The sequence below is a fragment of the Corvus kubaryi genome, unplaced genomic scaffold (genome assembly GCF_017639235.1).
Source record: "Corvus kubaryi isolate FWS band 111438036 unplaced genomic scaffold, C.kubaryi_AGA036_p1.0 134, whole genome shotgun sequence".
Taxonomy (NCBI): Eukaryota; Metazoa; Chordata; class Aves; order Passeriformes; family Corvidae; genus Corvus; species Corvus kubaryi.
This window is the reverse complement of record NW_024580668.1, coordinates 11,858,429-11,877,178: the sequence shown is the minus strand read 5'-3', so window position 1 is coordinate 11,877,178 and position 18,750 is coordinate 11,858,429. Positions and strand designations below refer to the sequence as shown.

Here is an 18,750-nt window from a genome sequence, read left to right as displayed (position 1 = left end):
TCACACCAAAATACATTTTTTTTTGGAGGCTTGCATCCAATTCTGCATTTTGGGGGGTTATTTTACATGCTACCAAGGCCAGAAACAACATTCTCAGGACTCTCTGGCCTCGACCTGTCTGTTGTGTGGATGGGAAATGAAGAACAAGGTACCGATTATTTATAATTATCTGAAGGATGAAAAATTCCTGAGATTCAGCCTGGGCATTCTGCTGCATCCCCTCCACAAGCTCACAGTCAGGTTTGATATTGTCCAAGCTGCTCTTGACCTGCATCACCATTTCACTAAAAAAAAAAAAGCTAAAAATAATGGAGTTCTATGAACAATTTATAGCAAAAGAAATCAGCCTTATTGTAGGCTTTCAAAAAGGCTCCCAACTCTCTCTTTGCCTCTTTTTTTTTTTTTTTTTTAATCAGTATCTCATCCAGAACTGGAATCCTGTCAAGAATAGTGGATAGCAGAGAACTATAACTTCTTATTATGTGTATAGTGATTTTATGAATTCAGTGGGGAATGAAATGCAATTTTGTCAGACTTGTCTGTGTTCATAATGACCAAGTCAAATTAATCATCGTGGATAATACTCCTGTGTCAGCCATTCAAGAGATTTTTTAATAGAATTTTTCTGATTCATGTCTTGCAGTACATCAGATCTGTAGTAATGCAGGCACTTCTAAAAATCAGTGCAATTATGGCTTCTTGTTGGCCTGTCATTTTCCTGGAATAAAAATGTCTCCGCAGAAGTCATATACTGTACATAAACCAAAATGGAAAACAAAAATATAGTTACAATTAGGCTTGATTTTTTCTAAAGATTTAATATCTTTTTGAGGCCATTATTTATAGGCAATACATAAAGCTCCAGAGCACGATGTGAAGATGGACGGCTTTATCACAACACAGACCAATTTTATCCTGGTTGTCATTCCTCCTTTGATTGCCCTGTGAGTTAGTGGCTTTTGCAGGCATGGAAATGACTATCCCGTAGAACAAACAGGGGATAGGTAATGGGTTTGCAGTCAAATTATTGTGTTTATTAAAAATGTATCCAGGAAAGCCCACTCAGATCCCAAAGGGCTCTTGTTCAGGAAAGTCTCTGGTTCAAGCAAAGGTTACGGTTTCCATAAAGGCAGATATACAGGGAAGGGGCAGCAGTGCAGCACGCAGTGGTATAGAAAGGATTAGGAATGCTGTGTTTATCCTCCTGAGGAAAGAGAGACAGACAGACCCCTAATTCCCCGGTGGCACAGACAAAAATGAGTTGGAAGTCGATACCCCCAGGAATAAAGAGGAAAAAAATGTAATCAGATTTCTCAGCCTTTCTTGCTTTCACAGCAAGGCAGCAGCTGCCTCATAGGAGAGGGCAGGGCAGGACCCTGCCAGCGCCCCGCATGCCCCAGAGGGAGCTCCACATGAGCCTGCTGGCACAACTGTTCCTGCAGAGCCACCTTCTCATGCCACCAGGTACCTCCTCTGCACGGCAACTCCATGTCCCTGCAGCAAAGACCTTCAACTCCCAAGCAAGCAGATCGTGGAATCACGGAAAATTTGGGTTGGGAGGGACCTTAAAGCTCATCCAGTTCTACTCCCTGCCACAGGCAGGGACACCTTCCACTAGACCAGGCTGCTCCAAGCCCCATCCAGATGGGATATTAAGGCTCAATTCCTGCTGACAGTGTTTTCAGAAGAATTCAGTATTGGTTTACACAAACATCAGTGATAACCAGGGCTCCTGAAAACCCTTTGTTGTGTCTCCACATGCAGGGCCAGGGCTGTGGGACACGTTTGATGCACAGTTGCTCCTGGATGACCCAGAGTAGCAGCTCACTTCACCTGTTTTTTCCTTATCTACCCACGCTGACAAGGGAACTGTTTCCTTTCACTGCGTGTTTTCGTGGCTGTTCTTCTCCAGTCTCTCAGAGCAAACGTGGCAACGCTCCAGGGAAAGCCAGGAGACGTGCAAGCTCTGCTCCACGTTGGCAAAGAGCAGCCTCTGTCATCTGCCTCACAATCAGCCTCCTTAAAATTGTTTATAATGATTTTTGCCTGGTTTTAAAATGTATTAAAGGCTCTGTACATCCAGTGAGACAGCAGCCAATGGGATCTAAAATTAGACTGACTAGGCCACACAAATATAAATCCATTTCTTTTCTTCCCTAGGATCTCACCTGGAAGTGAATACAAGGAATATCATATTCTACTCAAGAACGTCATGCATTTCAGGGAATTATTTGAGTACAGGTTTTACATAATTGTCTTTTTTTGTCTCGTGGCATACTGAACTTGCATAATGAGCTCAGTGCACTCACAGCAATCCATTGTAGGGCTGGATGGATTTGGTGGAGAGTGTTGAGCCCAGGGTATGTTACACAATGGTGTATAATGCACTGTAAGCAGGTCAAGAGATAAGGCAGCCCAAAAACAGGCGCAGGCAAGGAAGAATTAGCAAAAAGCACTCTAAGAAATTAATTCAACCTGGCTTCAGCTGAGCCAGAAGGACCCAGAGCAGGAAGGAAACTACACTCTGTACCACGCTTGTTCCCTCTGAGATTTTGTCTTAGAGTATTTCCCTTGTGCTCCAAACTGAAGGAGTGGAGTTAAAGGATTAAACAAAGCCTTTGTGCCATGCTTTGCACGGAAGATTTGTTTGCACCGCATTTTCCAAAGTTTCATCTCAAAAGACATGTCCTGCTAGTGGCACGTGGCATTCACAGCCATCCTCTGCTCTGGGGCATTGTGGTCAGCAGCAAGATCCCCCAGCAAAGCCACAATGGCAACACAACCCAGCTGCAAGCCAGACTTCTTTTACCCCAAAATATACCCTGTTTGGTGTTTTTCTTTCATCTGCAAAGAGACATTTCCCAAAGAAGCCCTGCGTGGCCCTCACCACCCAGGGCACACTGGGAGTGCTGTGGGAAGCCACCAGAGACACAACCAAGAGCACACCACCACACGCCTGTGAAGCCAACACCGACAATCCCATGCTGGACCTAAAGGGACAATTACAATTTTTTCCTAAATGCCCCACACTACCCCTTGGTTTGCTCCCCTTGCACCATCTTCCCACAGAGAACCAAAGCACTTAACCCCAGGCTCTGCTTTTAGTGTGGAGACTCCACGGCACTCAGGATGTTGGTTCTGCTCATGGTCCCAGTCCTATGAAGGCAGAGCAAAGAGCAGTAACAGCTCTTGGTACCCTTCCCTTCAAAGTGTGGCTATCAGCCGGATTAAATCGTCACCCACTGGACCAGACCCGGTACTTTTGCTACATTTCTTGTTATTTCCTCTACCAGCACCTTTGAAGCACAAAGCATCACCACAAATCCACTCAGATTTGAGGCCTCGCGCTTCCCAAGCCAGGCTTGGGACCCCAAAGCAAATTGACAAGAAAACTGTAGCTACTAAGAAATCAAAAAGCCATCAAGCCCAGCAGAAGCAGTGTCCCCCCTCCCCATCACCCAGATTTGATGTGTGTGATTAGCACGAGGAAGGCAGGGATGTGGGGATGGCTTGCATAATGTGGTGCAATCTAGCACCTCCCCCAGGGTGCCCAGCTGCTGCAGAAGCAATTTCACAGCTCATCATCCATTATGAGATTAAAATAATTTTTTTTTTTCCTCCCGTGAAGTATTAATAAATTGTGCAGGCAGACCAGAGTTAGTGCCATTTACACAAATGGTACTGAATCACCCACCTAGTTATTTCTTAATAGATTGAGTATCTGTGTTCCTCCTTAGCCTGTAATTTAAAAACCTAAATATACAAACCTGTTTATTTGTCTCATCAGGCCCCGAGCCAGCACTTACTGAGCCTGGGGACAGCGGGACAAAGGCAGAGCTGCTGCCTCCCGTGGACCTGCCCCAGCACTTTACAAGGGAAACAATACCAAAACAGCCACATTGATCAATAGGAAGAGGGAAATGCACCACAAAAAAGCCTGAGCCCACATTGAAATCCCTCCCTTCTGGGGGCAAAACTCACGGAGGCATTGCTGATGTAATGCAGGTTCTTTGGTACATGAGTGAAGATGTAAAGCTGAAGTCAGAGCACCGCTAATGGCTCTTTGAACATCCCTGCTTTATTATGGTATCAGACGAAGGAGGCATGTTTAATGTTTAAACTTCCAACAACAAATGCCTTCAGCAAATATATTTTATGTATTTATTCAGTCCTTCTTAAGCGCCTGTCGCCTCAGCAGCTGAGGTGCTGCTTACCTTTCTTTATATTTATTTTATTAAAATTAAGAATGCACCACAGCTTTGTAAAATGCCACATCCTTCCCTCCCTTCTCTACTCTTTACCTCCAAGAGCAGCTTGAAATTCTTCACCCATCCATCCACTGCCAAACATTTCAGGCTGCCAGGAAGCTGCCGAAATGGGGAAAGGAAATTAACTGCAATCACCGGGGTGATAAATCAGCTTCCCACATTTTCCCAAAGACCCTCAGCCCCAGAATCTGGCTCCAGCATGTGGGAGATGTGCCAAAGCCAAATACTGCTGAGCCAGCTCTGCCAAAGCAAACCCTGAGGTGGGACAGAGAGAGCATCGACCCAGTTCAATGGCAGTGATGGTGTTTGGTTGGCCAAGGGAGGTCTATGACAGATTTCCCATGGGATTGGGATGTCACACTCCTTGCAGATCCTAAATATACAGAACTCAGCAACATGCCAGTCACAGAATCACAGAATCACTGAGGTTGGAAAAGACCTCCAAGATCATCAAGTCCAACCTTTGACTGACCATAGCCCCTGAACCCACTACTCCCAGTCCATGGGATGTCAAGATAAGAGAAGCTGTGGCTGCCCCATTCCTGGCAGTGCCCAAGGCCAGGCTGGACGGGGCTTGGAGCAGCCTGGGATAGTGGAAGGTGTCCCTGCCCATGGCAGGGAGTTGGAACCATATGAACTTTAAGGTCCCTTCCCACCCAAAGCATTCCATGATAATCACACAGGATGTCTCTCTACCTCCTTCGCATTTACTGAGCTCCTGAGAGCCACAATCATGACTCTTCCTCCACAACCACAGCTCCAAGAATTTTGTTCTTTTCCTCCCTTATCCGTAGCAGAAGCTGTCATGTCACAGGAGCACAAAGGTGCTGGGGCTGTTAGGGAAAGCAGGAAGCACCAAGAGACTCGTGACAGAACTGTTAGAACTGGAACATGGTGCATGGCCAAGTATCCAACTCCCCAGTGTAGGCGTGAAAATCTCAGCCTTAAACCTCCAATATGTGAATTTTGGGAAACAAACAGATTTTATCTTTAACAATTTTAACAACTTTTTTTTCTTTAATAAAACCAGGCTTATCTGTGGTATCTAAAAAAAGGCAGGAACACACACATGGCTGTGAGAGGCTCATCTATGTCCTAAATCAGATACTCATCAAATTCCTTCTAAAGCATTAAGCAAACTGGACAAAATGAGCAGTGAGAGTAGGAGCCATCCTTTCAGGAGGAAGGCAAAAAGGAAAACCGCCACCTTAATAATCAAAATAGCAATGTCTCCCCAAAGTAATGACAACTGTCCATCTAGAAGGACAGCCAGGGCATCAATCTGCTGCTCACAGCCAGGACCCTGTATCTGGGACCAACTCCAGCACGGGCACTGGCAGCTCTAGAGGCCATGGACAACATTTGTGGACACAGGGAATGGCTTTGCAGAGGAAAAGAAGGTGCAAGAGGGCTCACATCAACACCAGCCCAACCATCACCACACGACCACAACGCCCAACCCAACACACAAGGCATGAGGCGGGAAGAGAAAACCAGCCCCAGCTCTCCAGAGGCCAAAGCAACTGAAACCCTCCATTCACTGAGCAGCTGGAGAGGTTTTTCTGTTATTTTCACTGGTTTAGACACACACCAGGTAGAACCTGAACTGTTCCAAGGGGAACAGACAGAAGTGGAAGAGTCAAAATGAGAGGCAGGGATGCTGATGGAGAGGAGGGGGAGGCTCTGAGCAAAACAGGGCTGCACATAACAAAGCCAAAACATCAACCCCGTGGTAAAAATTCACGTTTTCCCAGCGTACTCAAGGGCTGCAGCTGCTATCTGTCAAATCCAAGCCCACACAAGGCCTAGATATTTCCATAAACTGGGATGACTCAGAGCCAAGTGCTTCTATTGCCAATTCTAGTACCAAACTGGGCACCTCGAGTCCCACTTGGTGTCACCAAAAAGCATCAAAATAGGACAGATCCTTCTGAGGAAAATTACTAGAGAAGTAATGTCTGCAAGCTAAGCTGCATCAGCTTTCACCACTTCTCCTCCCATCCCTATTCTTGGTAGCAAATAACAGGAATCTCTTTCCAGACTGAAACAGAGCGAGAAAGAAGTCAGAAATGGAGGATTGCATGGACAAAAGGAGAGGAAGGCAGGTGTCTCTAACAGGGGTATTGCAGCACTCCTCGATGCAGAAGTCTGGAAATCAGGACAGGCAGAATTCCACTGCATATTCCACTCGTGGTGTTTCAAAAATTAAACACCATCACATGAGCTGCTCAGAGCACTCCAGTGTTTCCTGCACTTTACAGAGCAGCTTTCCTTTCCTTTTTTATTTATTTATTTTTTTCTGCATCACCAGCATCTCTGCCTGAGCACGGTCAGATTGTTCTTGAAGTTGCATTCAAGCACCCAGTAACTTGCTCTCAATACCAGTGTGGGTTCCCAGGCTTGCAGCACCCTGACTTGTACCCAAAAAACATGATCTGCTGCTACCTGGTGCCCCATCTACTTGCAGACGTGATGGGCATCGTCCTCCAGCTGGATCCAGGCTGGAAACAAGCACCTTTTGGGTATTCGCCCCCAAAATGCACTAGGAATTCAAGAAGCCTGGGGAAAAAAGCTTCTCAAGAGAAAAGCAGCTCCCATGGGGAGCCTGAGCGCTCAGAGCTACGTAGGTGTGTGGTTTTGTTTAGAAGTCATCTGGAATTCTTAAAATAAATTTGCTAAATTGTCTTCCAGAGACTGATGGCTTTTCTTTTTTTTTTTTTTTTTCCCCTCGTTAATAAACTTTCAGGGGTATCTTTATTGTTATGTCTAATTTTAGTGAAAACTAACATTTCCTGAGATTCAATTTCTCTCATAATTGTTGGAAGGAAACTAAACTGTCTGCTGTAAACATTCACTGTATTGTGTGAAAAGTATCTTTATTACAGCCCACTGGGAATACTAATAAAATTCCCAATCCTAGCCCTTCCTCACTTTTTTTTTTTAAGAGCTCACTCTTTTCTCTTATATACCCATTAGTGTCAGTTCAAACATTCTGCGGGCGAGATATGAGAACTTAAAATATATTATTTAACAATCAAGGGTGGAATAAAGACTTGTGAGCAGTAAGATCCTTTCTGCCTTCCCTTTAGATGCTTTCTATTATAGAAAATGAGGATGGCTATTCCATTTGTCTGCTTTCGTGCTCAGAGTTGATGTAAAAAATCTCATTAGTTTAGTCTGACACATATTCAATACAGTCTATGTACATATTTTTTTTCATTCTATTCTACAGCTGCAAAATGATACTAAATTTCATCAGATTGGAATGAAAACTGTGGTCTTGGAACATTTCCCTTTAAGGGTCTTATATTTATTCAGAATTCATGAATCATTTTCCAGTAATACAACTATAATTATTCTTAAAGTGTTATGTTTGAAGGTTTAATATGAAATACTTGCAAAAAGCTCTTTTTCACTTTGATAGTTTGTAATCTTCATGGTAATCAGATCAGTTAGCTCCTTCCCACAGCAGCCAGGAAAATACAATTTAATATGAATCTCATACTCTTCGCTCATGTTTTAATTAAAGTAATAAAAGCCAAGTCATATTTTGCCCTTTCCAGTGTACACAGATGTATATACCTGAGCTAGACAGCACCAGGGCTGGCACTTCTGATGGCAGCTGATGGATTTGCTAGTTTGAGATAAATTTAATTCAGGCTGGCTCAGAGGCTGCTGATCACAGAAGTGGTGTCAGTGATGGGTGAGACCCCGCACAGTCCTTGGCAGAAGTGCCAAACAGGTGATGGGAGCATGGACCAAACGTGGAGCTCGTGGAGCAGCTGTGACAGGCAGCCTTCAGCTGGGTCCTGTGCCAGAGCTCACCTCCCTGGCAAAGCTTCCCAAATGCCTCTGATTTGTGGTTCCCACCATGGCTCTGACCAGCCTGGCCTGGTGTGTCCCCTGAGAGGGAGAGATCTAAGCCTTCCCCAAAGGAGCAGAACCACAAGGGACTGGTGGCACTCTCTTCCCAGCCCACTCAGGTCCCTGCTCTGCCCAACCTCACGAGCGAGGAGAGGTCGGAGCGAACGCCTGGCTCTGAGCAAAAGGAGCTGGATGGCTGCACTTGGGATACACAGCCCTCATCATCCTCCAGTGCCTGCAGAGCCCTGATATCATGGAGTCAATCAGGTTGGAACAGCCCTCCAATATCCAAGTCCACCCTGTGACCAATTGCCACCTTGTCACCCAGCCCAGAGCGCTGAGTGCCATGGCCAGGTGTTCCTTGGACACCTTCAGGGATGAGGGCTCCAATACCTCACTGAGCAGCCCACTCCAACATCTGACAACCCTTTCAGTGAAGAAATTCCTCCTGATATCCAATCTAAATCTCCCATGGCACAATATGAGGTCATTTTCTCTTGTTCTATTGATATTTGCCTGGAAAAGCCTGACCCACACCTGGCTGTCCCCTCCTGTCAGGGAGTTGTGCAGAGCCACAAGGCCCCCCCTGAGCCTCCTTTGCTCCAGGCTGAGCCCCTTTCCCAGCTCCCTCAGTCACTCCTGGGGCTCCAGCCCCTTCCCCAGCTCCGTTCCCTTTTTCTGGACATGCTCCAGCCCCTCAATGTCTTTGTTGTCATGAGGGGCCCAGAACTGGACACAGCACTCGAGGTGCCTCAGCAGTGCCAGCACAGGGGACAACCACTTCCCTAATCCTGCTGGCCACTCTATTTTGGATACAGATGCTCTGCTGCTGGTCTTGCTCTCATGGGGCTGGAATGGAGCCCAACCCTGCATGTGCCCAGGGCAGCCTCAGAGCTGACACAGAGAAGGGCTCGTTCTGTCCTCAGCCAAGGCAACAGAGGGGCTTTCCTTTCTGCCCAGGCCTTCATCCAAACGCTGAGGTGGAAAATAACATTTTCCTGCTGGAAGTAAGTGGCTCCTCCGTTAATCACCGTGTTGTGACAGCAGACCCAAACACCGGCTCGGGCTGGGTCTCCGATGAGGAGGGAAGAAGTAATCAATCAGTTGGGAAAGGAAATCCCAAGAGCAACGGGCTGGGTATTTTCATCCACACTGCTGTGGCCCATGGAGCTGCATTTCCACAAATAAACAGAGTTATCCAGAGTGACTCCCCAGAGGTCCATTAGAGCAGCAAACCAGCCCCTGCAGGAGCCAAACCCAACTCCCTGCAACAGGACACAGGAGGAAATCCTTGCCCATCACAGCTCCCCGAGAGCGATAGGGCTGCACTGGCAGAGCTCAGCATCAACCCTTGGCATGCACAGACGTGGCTCCCTGTCACAGCAGGGAATTCGGGAGACACGTGCCGAGGAATTAGCTCAGCACAAGGAGCTGGAGGATCTGAAGGCACAAGCAGCTTGTGGATAAAAGCTCCAGGATTGCCTTTGGCTGAAGTGACTGCCACCACTCCAGACCAGCCCAGGAGCAGCAGGAGCTGACCAGAGGGGCCCCAGTGAGGGTTTAAAGCACACATAAGCACCATATTAACCTGAGAGCTGTGCTTTAAAGGGGATCTGCTCCTTCCAGAGCTGCTCCAGGTTGTCCCCTGTGCAGGACCTTGCCCTGGGCCATGCTGACCATCAGTGGCTCTCTTTACACCACGTGCAGTCCCTTTACAGCAGTGCTGAGCACATGGGAAATCCTTGATAAAGTGACACTTTCTTGGCTAAAGCACACTGCCTTCCACTGTCATTTGCTGCTCTTTTATGAGCCATTGGCTTTACAAGCCCAGCAGCATTGCTGGACAGCCAGCATGTGTCCTCATGCCACAGGAGTCACCCTGCACGCCAGCAGATCCTGTTCAGTCTGACTGGACCTCAGCTGTGCCCCATGGTGCTCTGAAGCAGCCCCAGTTACTCCATCTCCTTCAGCCTCCAGCACACAGGGAGCATTTCTGGGATCTGGGATACACCTTTCCTTCAGCCCCACTGGTGGGCACGATGGCATTTTGGCATCAAGGACCACCCATGTCCAGTCCTCTATCAGAACTCATGTTGGTATCAGTATTTTCTATATGTAAACCTTCAGATCAAGATGCAGCAGCAGCTGTTTCTCGGGGGGATGGACATCATCCTGCTGCTCCTTCTCTGCCAGCCCCTGGGTTCCCACCACCTCCCCAGCTGCAGCTCTGCTGCCTCCGGCCCTGGGCCAATCTTCTGCACAGACTGGCTTTTTATTATTAATTTTTAAATGTTTCACTGTTTATAGACTTTTTCACTGCAAAAGAAATCCCAGATCTGGCTGAAGATCCTCAGGCACGTTTTGATCCCACACCTCACAGAACAAGGGCTACAACCAGATGTGCTGCTTAATACAAACACTCTTTAGCACTGGGTCAAAATAGTCTCTGAGCTGATTCATATCCTGGAAAACCTTGGAAAGACATGGGAAAGACAAGGAAAGGTAACTGCTGGGACTGGCCAGAGCTGGCTGCGGTCTCCAGGGAGACCTTGGAGAGTGGTGAGTGCTGTGCCCAGCCCTCAGGCTGCCAAGGGTGGTGTGTGTCCTCCAGTGCACCTGAAGATCTCCTTCTCCCTCCTGCCTTTGCCCCTAAACCTAAACCTATCAGCAATCTCCTTGATGAAATATCTACACATGAAATTCAACAGTTTCAGTGTTTGCCATCTCTACCAGATGCTCCGTGCCACCTGACAGGTGTCTTCAGCTGCTTAAGATGCTATTTCTTTTTCCCTTTTTTTTCCCAGAGTGAATGCAACAGAAGCAGACACCATCCATTTTGGTCTAGAATGGCTGAATTGCGTTAGTTTTTCACACTGGGATGCTTGGTGGCTGTTTTTCAAACACTCTATTGCTAAAATGTAGGAGTCCCATGAGACCAAGGGTTAAAGATGATGTTCATTCTGCTTGTAATACCAAAGGGTTTTTTATTATTTTATGTAAACACTATAGCCAGCCTTGCACCAGCAGTAAAACCTTCTCTTGCTATGACTAAGCTGCAGGAATCACTTCCTGACTGCACCTTTCAAAAATTCCACTGTCACGCAGGAGTTCATGCAAAATTCACAAGCCTGGATCATCAGCTGTGGTTGTGCTCAATCCCCAAACCCCGCCTGGAAGGGTTTCCATTAGCTGGTGAATATAATAAATGACATGTAACACTCTATTGTTCATTCTAAAATAGTACATGAGATTCTTCCTGAGTCGTCTGCTGAGAAAGGCATTTAGGATGTATCAATGTCTCCCCTCTATTTTTTCTTCTCCAGCACAACATATGAAATTATACAGTATTACTCAAAGAACAGCAGGGAAAGAGCAAAATCTGTATCTTAGCATGGGGGCCTGCAGTGCACACTCCCAAACTCTGTGTCATCCTCTTTCAACTCAGAGTCTATACAAACCTCTCTCTTCTCTTCACCAGGGGTCTTTTGTACACATGTAGCTCTATGTTCTTGCAGTATTTGCAATATATCATTGTAAAGGCATTGGGGAGTCATCAGCTATTTGCTTTCAGGTCTGCTCTTGCCCCTGTTGGGGCCAATTCCAGGCTTCGAAAATACAGATTATTTGCAGATTGGAAGAGACCACGATTCTGCACAGGTACAAGAGAGTAAAGACCACAAGACTGCTTTCAGAGATTCAGGAGCACCAGAGCTCTCCATGCCCCCTTAGAAAAGGAGACCATATTGCCCCTTTTTTAAAACCTTCACTTACGTAAGTGACTTTCTTTAACACTGAACAACTTCTGATATCATCTGTTCCTGTGATCCACAGATCAGGCCAAAAATCGACAGAATATGGAGAGCCCAAACCCGCTCTGCTCAGTTACTCCCTCACAGGGTGGTGAAACACTGGCACAGGTTGCCCAGAGAAGCTGTGGATGTCCCATCCCTGAGAGCATCCAAGGTCAGCTTGGACAGGGCCCTGAGCAACCTGATCTGGTTGGAGATGTCCCTGCTCCTTGCAGAGGGTTTGAATTAGATGACTTTTAAGGGTGCCTTCATCCCAATCCATTCTGTGTCTCCGTGAAAGTTAAAACAAGTCTCATCGTGGATTAACTAGAAACACCAAAGTTCATTAGAGGGCTTGAGTGGAAATTGCACAAAGAATAACCTCACCATGGGCTCTAATTTCCTGTGCAGACCCTACAATAGCACTCAAGAGAAGGCCTGCCCTAAGGAATTGCTCAGCCATGTGTACGATCTCCTGGGTTCTTCCTGCCTTTCTTGTGGAGCAATCCTGGGCTCAAGGCAGTGGCTCTGGTGACTGTGAGCAACCCACTGCACTTTGTGGGACAAACAAAGTGCTGGAAACTCTTCCAAATTCACTCATCTGGTCGGCCAGGGACCAACTGCCATAAGAACATCTCACACCTGAGTAATTGCATGTTGTTACTTCACTGTCAGTGCCACAGCAGCCCCACCACCGATTGACAGCAAACCAGAGACCACCTTGGTTCCATTTTACAGCTTCCTTCTCTGGAGGAAGGAGCAAGAATGAGGGCAGGGTGACCCTCACCTTCATTAGCAGCACCCAATTACCCTCCCTTTGCCCAGGGCTCTATGGCCACTTCAGTCACTGTGTTCTGGCCCCGTGATCCCCAGCAGGGATGGGGAACTCCTGCACTCACATTGATCTGCCCCAGCCCCAGGTTTATTTTATCAAGTGTTGACATTTTTCTGTGATTCAGTCAAGATGGGTGGGAGGACAACACGTCTGCCAGTATTATGACAGGGGTTGAAGGCATATTTTATAGCAGAGGCTGCCAAGAGGAGCTCTGTCTCATCTGGAGCCTCAGCAGAACATGAGGAAGGTATCCATAGCTTCCTGCACATAATTAATTTCTAATTATCCTATCCTTGCTTTCTGCATTATCACTTATTTACCAAACACAGCTTTATTGGATCGCCCAGTTCCTTATAACCAGTAAAGCCATTGTTATGTTAAAAGCAATGTTCTAAATGTTATTTATTATTTGATAAACCTTGTGTAACCCTGAATGAGGACATTAAACGGCAAGAACACTACTTCAAAATCCCATTTTAAATAAGTCACCAAGACAGCTGTGCCTTTATAAAACACATTAGAGTGGCACTCAGAGCACATATGGCTCAGGGATATATACAAATTATACAATTTCTGTCATTCGATCAAATAAGAGGGACGTTTTGACCCCAGAAATGAGTCAAATGTAAGTTGTAATTCCAGCCCCACCGGAGGCCCCAGTAGTAATGGATCCTGACAGCTGATCAAAGAGCCCTGACCATTTGACCCACCAGATCAGTGACTCACTGTATCTATTATGGCTAATACAGACCCCAGCTTGGAGATATACGGAGGCAGAGAGATAAAGGGCAATAGATACAGTAGATAAATGTTGATTTATATACATCCAGGCACGTGGGGACATCTGCAGATGGATCCCACGTGTGCGGGAATGTCGCTGTTGGGGCAGTCACGACACATGGACAGTGCCTCTTTCAAGGGCCAAAAAACCATTTTATTAAACAAAGCAGCCTCTTTTATGCACTTTTTGTAGGTTATCATTCGTGTTACAGATTCATTGGCTGCTAAACTATTACAACAGACTCACTGGCTCTTGCTAACTACAACATACTACCATTGGCTACCTATAGCATAAGCACTCAAGCATTCAGAAAAATAACAGGTGCAGATATGTTGCTGTTTTCTCCTTCTACTGTTTAACTTTCTTGCTTCTGCTGATACTACATTCTCATCAGTAAAAACGAATTGTTTTTGTTCTCACGGACTTTTTCACAGTCCTTCTCTAGCCAAAGTAACAGGCCTGAGCTGTAATTTTACAAAGGCAACAAGAGCTTCATTTTATAAGGTTTTACTTACGGGAAGGGCCGGCCGTGGCTAACCCCACACAGGTTTGTACAGGGGCACGGCTGGAGACAGATGCTGTGGATGTGTGTGCACAGGACAAATATCATCTCTCTTAACTGCATCTCCCTTGGGGTGTCAGCAAAACCCCTATGCCCAGCGGGGCTCCTCGATTCACACACAGCCAGGGAAAATCCACCTTCTATTTTACACCTATCCTGCCCTACAGAAACACATCCCTGCCCATGGATCTGCTTTCTTGGCAGTGTAAGTGTAAACAGCCCCATCCACAAGTTACCCAGTGTCACCCTAATGCCCAGACCCCAAGGTGAAGTCCCTTGTGTTGCTCTACATAGGAGGTGAGACACCTGCTGTCATCTGCAGCACGTGTCTCACCAGCACTGGCTGAAATCCTGCCTTTTTCAGTCATAGAATCCCAGAATGGGTGGATGGGAAGGGACCTTAAAGCACATCCCATTCCACCTCTGCTGTGGGCAGGGACAACTTCCCCTATCCCAGGCTGCTCCAAGCCCCATCCAGCCTGGCCTTGGACACTTCCAGGGATCCAGGGGCAGCCACAGCTTCTCCAGGCATCCTGCTTTTTCAGCTGTAGAATCCTGGAATGGTTTGTGTTGGATCTTAAAAACCATCCAGTTCCACACCCCTGCCATGGGCAGGGACACCTTCCACCAGACCAGGTTGCTCAGTGCTGCTGTGCAAACCTGGCAGCCAAGACCTGACATTTTTGGTACACAGATGGGCAGCATGAGCCTGCCAGCAAGAGCAACACACAGGAATAGCATCAGGGGAAGCAAATGATGTGCAAATAACTTTGTCAATTTAACTCTCCTATTTTCAGTTGAACTCTCAGGTTTTCAACTCTTACCAGTAGAGCAGTGGCTCCTGTCTGTGCCCTCATTTCCAAAAGCAAAGAGCTACTGATGCAGCTCTCCCTGGTCTGAACAAACTGCACTGCTGTTGAACAGCCTTTCCATGAGGAGTCACACAAATTAGCTTGTTGGGACAGAAACGGGCTGGTTGCTCAGCTGGAGTAAGCCATGCACTGAGATCTCCTGGGATTAGGCAGAGCACAGGATCCAAACTGTCCAGTGACAAATAATCAGCTCTTTCCTCCTTCGAGCTGCCTGTTGCCCTGCCAGCAGCCAGAGATACTCACGGAGGGTGGGGAAATGCAGCAAACACCCCTCCCTAAGGCTTTCCATAATGTCCCTACACTGACCAGGCACAGAGTCACATCCCTGCTCCCAAAAGCCAAGGAACAGCGGTCCCCAAAGCCATGCCAGGGCCTGGCAGTCCCCACAACCTCCTCACATCATCCCCAGCTCCCTGAGACGGCAGCTCCTGCATTTCTTCACCCAGAACATGGGATGATGATACCTTCTTACAGGAGATTCCCAGTTGTAGTTAATCCATGTTTCTAAAGCACCCATGGACTCTTCCTGCAAGTGCAAGAGTCTCGATGCCAAATAAAACCAACCTCATTCCTGTTCAGGAATTGCCCAGCCTTTCCCTTTCCTGGTGTTACTCTCCTTATCACAGACCTTAATAAATATCTTTTCCTACTGATTTTGCAGGTGTTTTTATTTCTTTTACCAGCACCACTGCATTTTTACTCATCTTTCAGAGCACTTTGTGTATTCCTTGGGATTTTTTGCATTACTTAATTCCTTGCCTTTGTTTGGGGAAGGGGGCGGGAAAGAAAGAAGGAAAATTGACAGGGGTGAGGAATGATGTTCTGCTGACTCCATGAGACACAAGAGATGCCTCACTCATCTTGGGGGTCAAATGTCCGTGATGGTTTGATCAGATGTCAGCTTGCATTTATACTCTGGCCTCTGTTGGAGGTTGAATTACATTTCACATTTGACTCACTTCTGGGGTCAAATGTCCCTCCTATTTGATGGAACAAGAGGAATTATTTTCCCCAAGCAGGTTGTGCTGGCGTGAGCTGTCAGTGCTCTCATTATGTTTTAGGCTCCTTTATTTCTGCATTTTGTCCTCAGCTGAGTCCATCCCTTCTGGGATGACAGCAGCTGCAGCCATGGCACAAAAGCCATCCCAACAAGGAGGATGAAGGGAAGGAGCAGCTCACCTAGCTTCCACATGCTTTGGAGGGTGTTTTGTGGGGGTTTTATAAGGGTTTTATTGTGGGGTTTTGTTTCTTTTTTCCCCCAAAGCTGGCAGCTGGGCAGGGAATAATGAAGGAGAGAGGCAAGTGAACCCTGATCCTGGCTTTACCACACTCTGCCGTGAGAAACTGCAGAAACCTAGAAAAGTTTGGGTTGGAAGGGACCTTAAAGATCATCTCATCCCACCCCTGCCATGGCAGGGACACCTTCCACTATTCCAGGCTGCTCCAAGCCCTGTCCAACCTGGCTTTGGACACTGCCAGGGATCCAGGGGCAGCCACAGCTTCTCTGGGCACCCTGTGCCAGGGCCTCCCCACCCTCACAGGGAATAATTCCTTCCCAATATCCCATCTAACCCTGCCCTGTGGCAGTGGGAAGCCATTGCCCTTGTCCTGGCACTCCAGACCCTTGTCCCAAGTCCCTCTCCAGCTCTCCTGGAGGCACTGCCAGATCTTTAGGCACTGGCAGGGGCTCGGAGCTCTCCCCAGAGCCTTCTCTCCCCCAGGCTGAACAGAAGAACTTCCTTAAGATCAAATACCAGACAAGGAGCTGAGACAAAGCCGCTGCCAGGGAGCTGCAGGATCATGATGGAGAAAAAACCCCAACCCACCAGGCTCATCTACTGCAGTGTGATGGTTCCAGTCCTGAGTGTGTAAGATTTGCCTTTGTCCTGATGGAACCCGAGGGCTGTTGGACATCCCACACGAGCTGTAAAGGTATCTGGTGGCTCAGCAGCCTCTGAGGTGAGATTGTGAAACTCCCCTCCTGCTGTTTAATGTACTCCTTTGGGTTACAACAGGTTTAGCAAACAATAAAAAGCCATCTGGAACCCCCATTTAAATAACAGAGTTGTGTCATTAGTACTGAAGTCGTGGCTGGGGCTGTAAAACCAGTAAACAAATGCTGATGTGCAGGTAAATAAAGGGAGATGAGGATGAAGGAGGGTGAGGAGGAAGCTGCTCCCCATCTTCCTCGGCCAAAGCTCATGCTGGGTGTGAACCCCTGCTGGCATCCCTGCAGGCCATGAACTGGGATCCTCACCTTCCCTTCCAGTTACACTCTTGGAACACCAGATGAGGTTATGGGGAGTCACTGCAGCCTCCCACAGAGCCCCAGATGCCACCTTGCACCCTTGTACTCCTTGGTCCCACTCCCAGCTCCTCTCTGACTGCCCCACACCAGCACAGCGAGGGAACTGGGGATGCAAAACAAGGCAAAGTTCCCCATTTATCTTGCATGTTACTCCCTATAGTGCTTTTGCTGGTGCAGAAAGCATCAGAGCAGCCCCTGAGCACAAAGCCATCCCTGCAGTGGGGGGTTCCTCCCTTTCCGTCCTTAACTGTTACTCCAAAATAGGAAATAAAGGTCAGCAAGTGAACAGAGAGCAAATGAAGAGTAAACTCCAATTGCCCAGGTCACAGGGATCTAAGCTGGTTTGGTTGATCTTTCTCTGGGATCACACTCAGTACATGAATCCTCCACCACATGGTAATCCCTGCTTTCCTCCTTGAGGTGCAGCAAACCCCAGAGCATCCCTTCTGACTTCCCTCCCGTGCCCAGCCGTGAGGGAAACGGGATGAGATAGGTGCTAAGAAGGAAACGCAAATGGCTCATGCTGGCCATGGCTGTGCCCAAATCCAGCCTGATCCTGCTGGCACATCATGGCCAGGGACTGTGGCTGGTCCCTCTGCCAGCACTGCCAACCCTTCCCAGCGAGGCTGTCAAATCCTTGTCCCTTGGGGGTTTTTAAAGGCAAAGTACTTACACCAACTGCCCTGTGAGCATCCACCACCTGTGGCTCTGCACAGCCTGGGGGGGACAGGGCTGAGCCCTGGCTGGGGCACCTCGGGATCACCCCATTCCTTCCCATATTTACTCACCCTCTGGCAATTCCTGGCTCTAATGATCAACCCCCTGCCGTTGTTGGCTGAACATGTATTTGTTTCTGCTGAATCACTCAATAGCACGAAGTTTGCTGTTCCTACCCCACCCTGGAAATGCTCCTCACACAAGAACAACCTCTCCCCATGCCATGGTGGCGACGGCTTCCAGTGCCAGCTTCCAGGGCCAAGGCAGGAGCAACTCTCCTGAGCAATGAGCCAATGCACTGCCATGCTCCAAGGAGGCAAACTACAGGATTTCATCCCATTCCCAGTGTAACATGGATGGAGTTTAACCCCTGCTGCTACTGGAGTACCGTGCGTGACTCACTACCCTTGTAATCCATAGTGATGACCCAAACCCCGGGGGGTGGCCCACGGGGGTGTGTCTGTGGTCAACAAAGCAGCCCAACACAACCAAAAATGGGATGCTGGAATGTGTGAGCAAGGAACTGTCACCTTCCCTCACAAGGCTGCACGTGATGAGGTGCTTCGTGCTGAGGGTGCAGCACCTCTAACCATGCCAGGCCAGCACTGAGGGATGCACAGGGACCATCTCTCATCTCCAGGGCAGGGGGACAGAAAAGCATGTGCTGAAGTCCTCCTGTCCCAGAAGGACCTAAACACGGGCTTAACTTTATATAATCACAGAATTGGGTTGGAAGATCACCTTAAAGATCATGT

General features: G+C 47.7%; 1 protein-coding gene across 2 annotated transcripts in view; it reads right to left on the bottom strand.

Annotated features, from left to right (window-relative positions):
* TOX2 (TOX high mobility group box family member 2) overlaps nucleotides 1-18,750 on the bottom strand; it is a 150,381-nt gene that overhangs the window by 70,493 nt on the left and 61,138 nt on the right. The gene's annotated exons all lie outside the window — the stretch shown is intronic.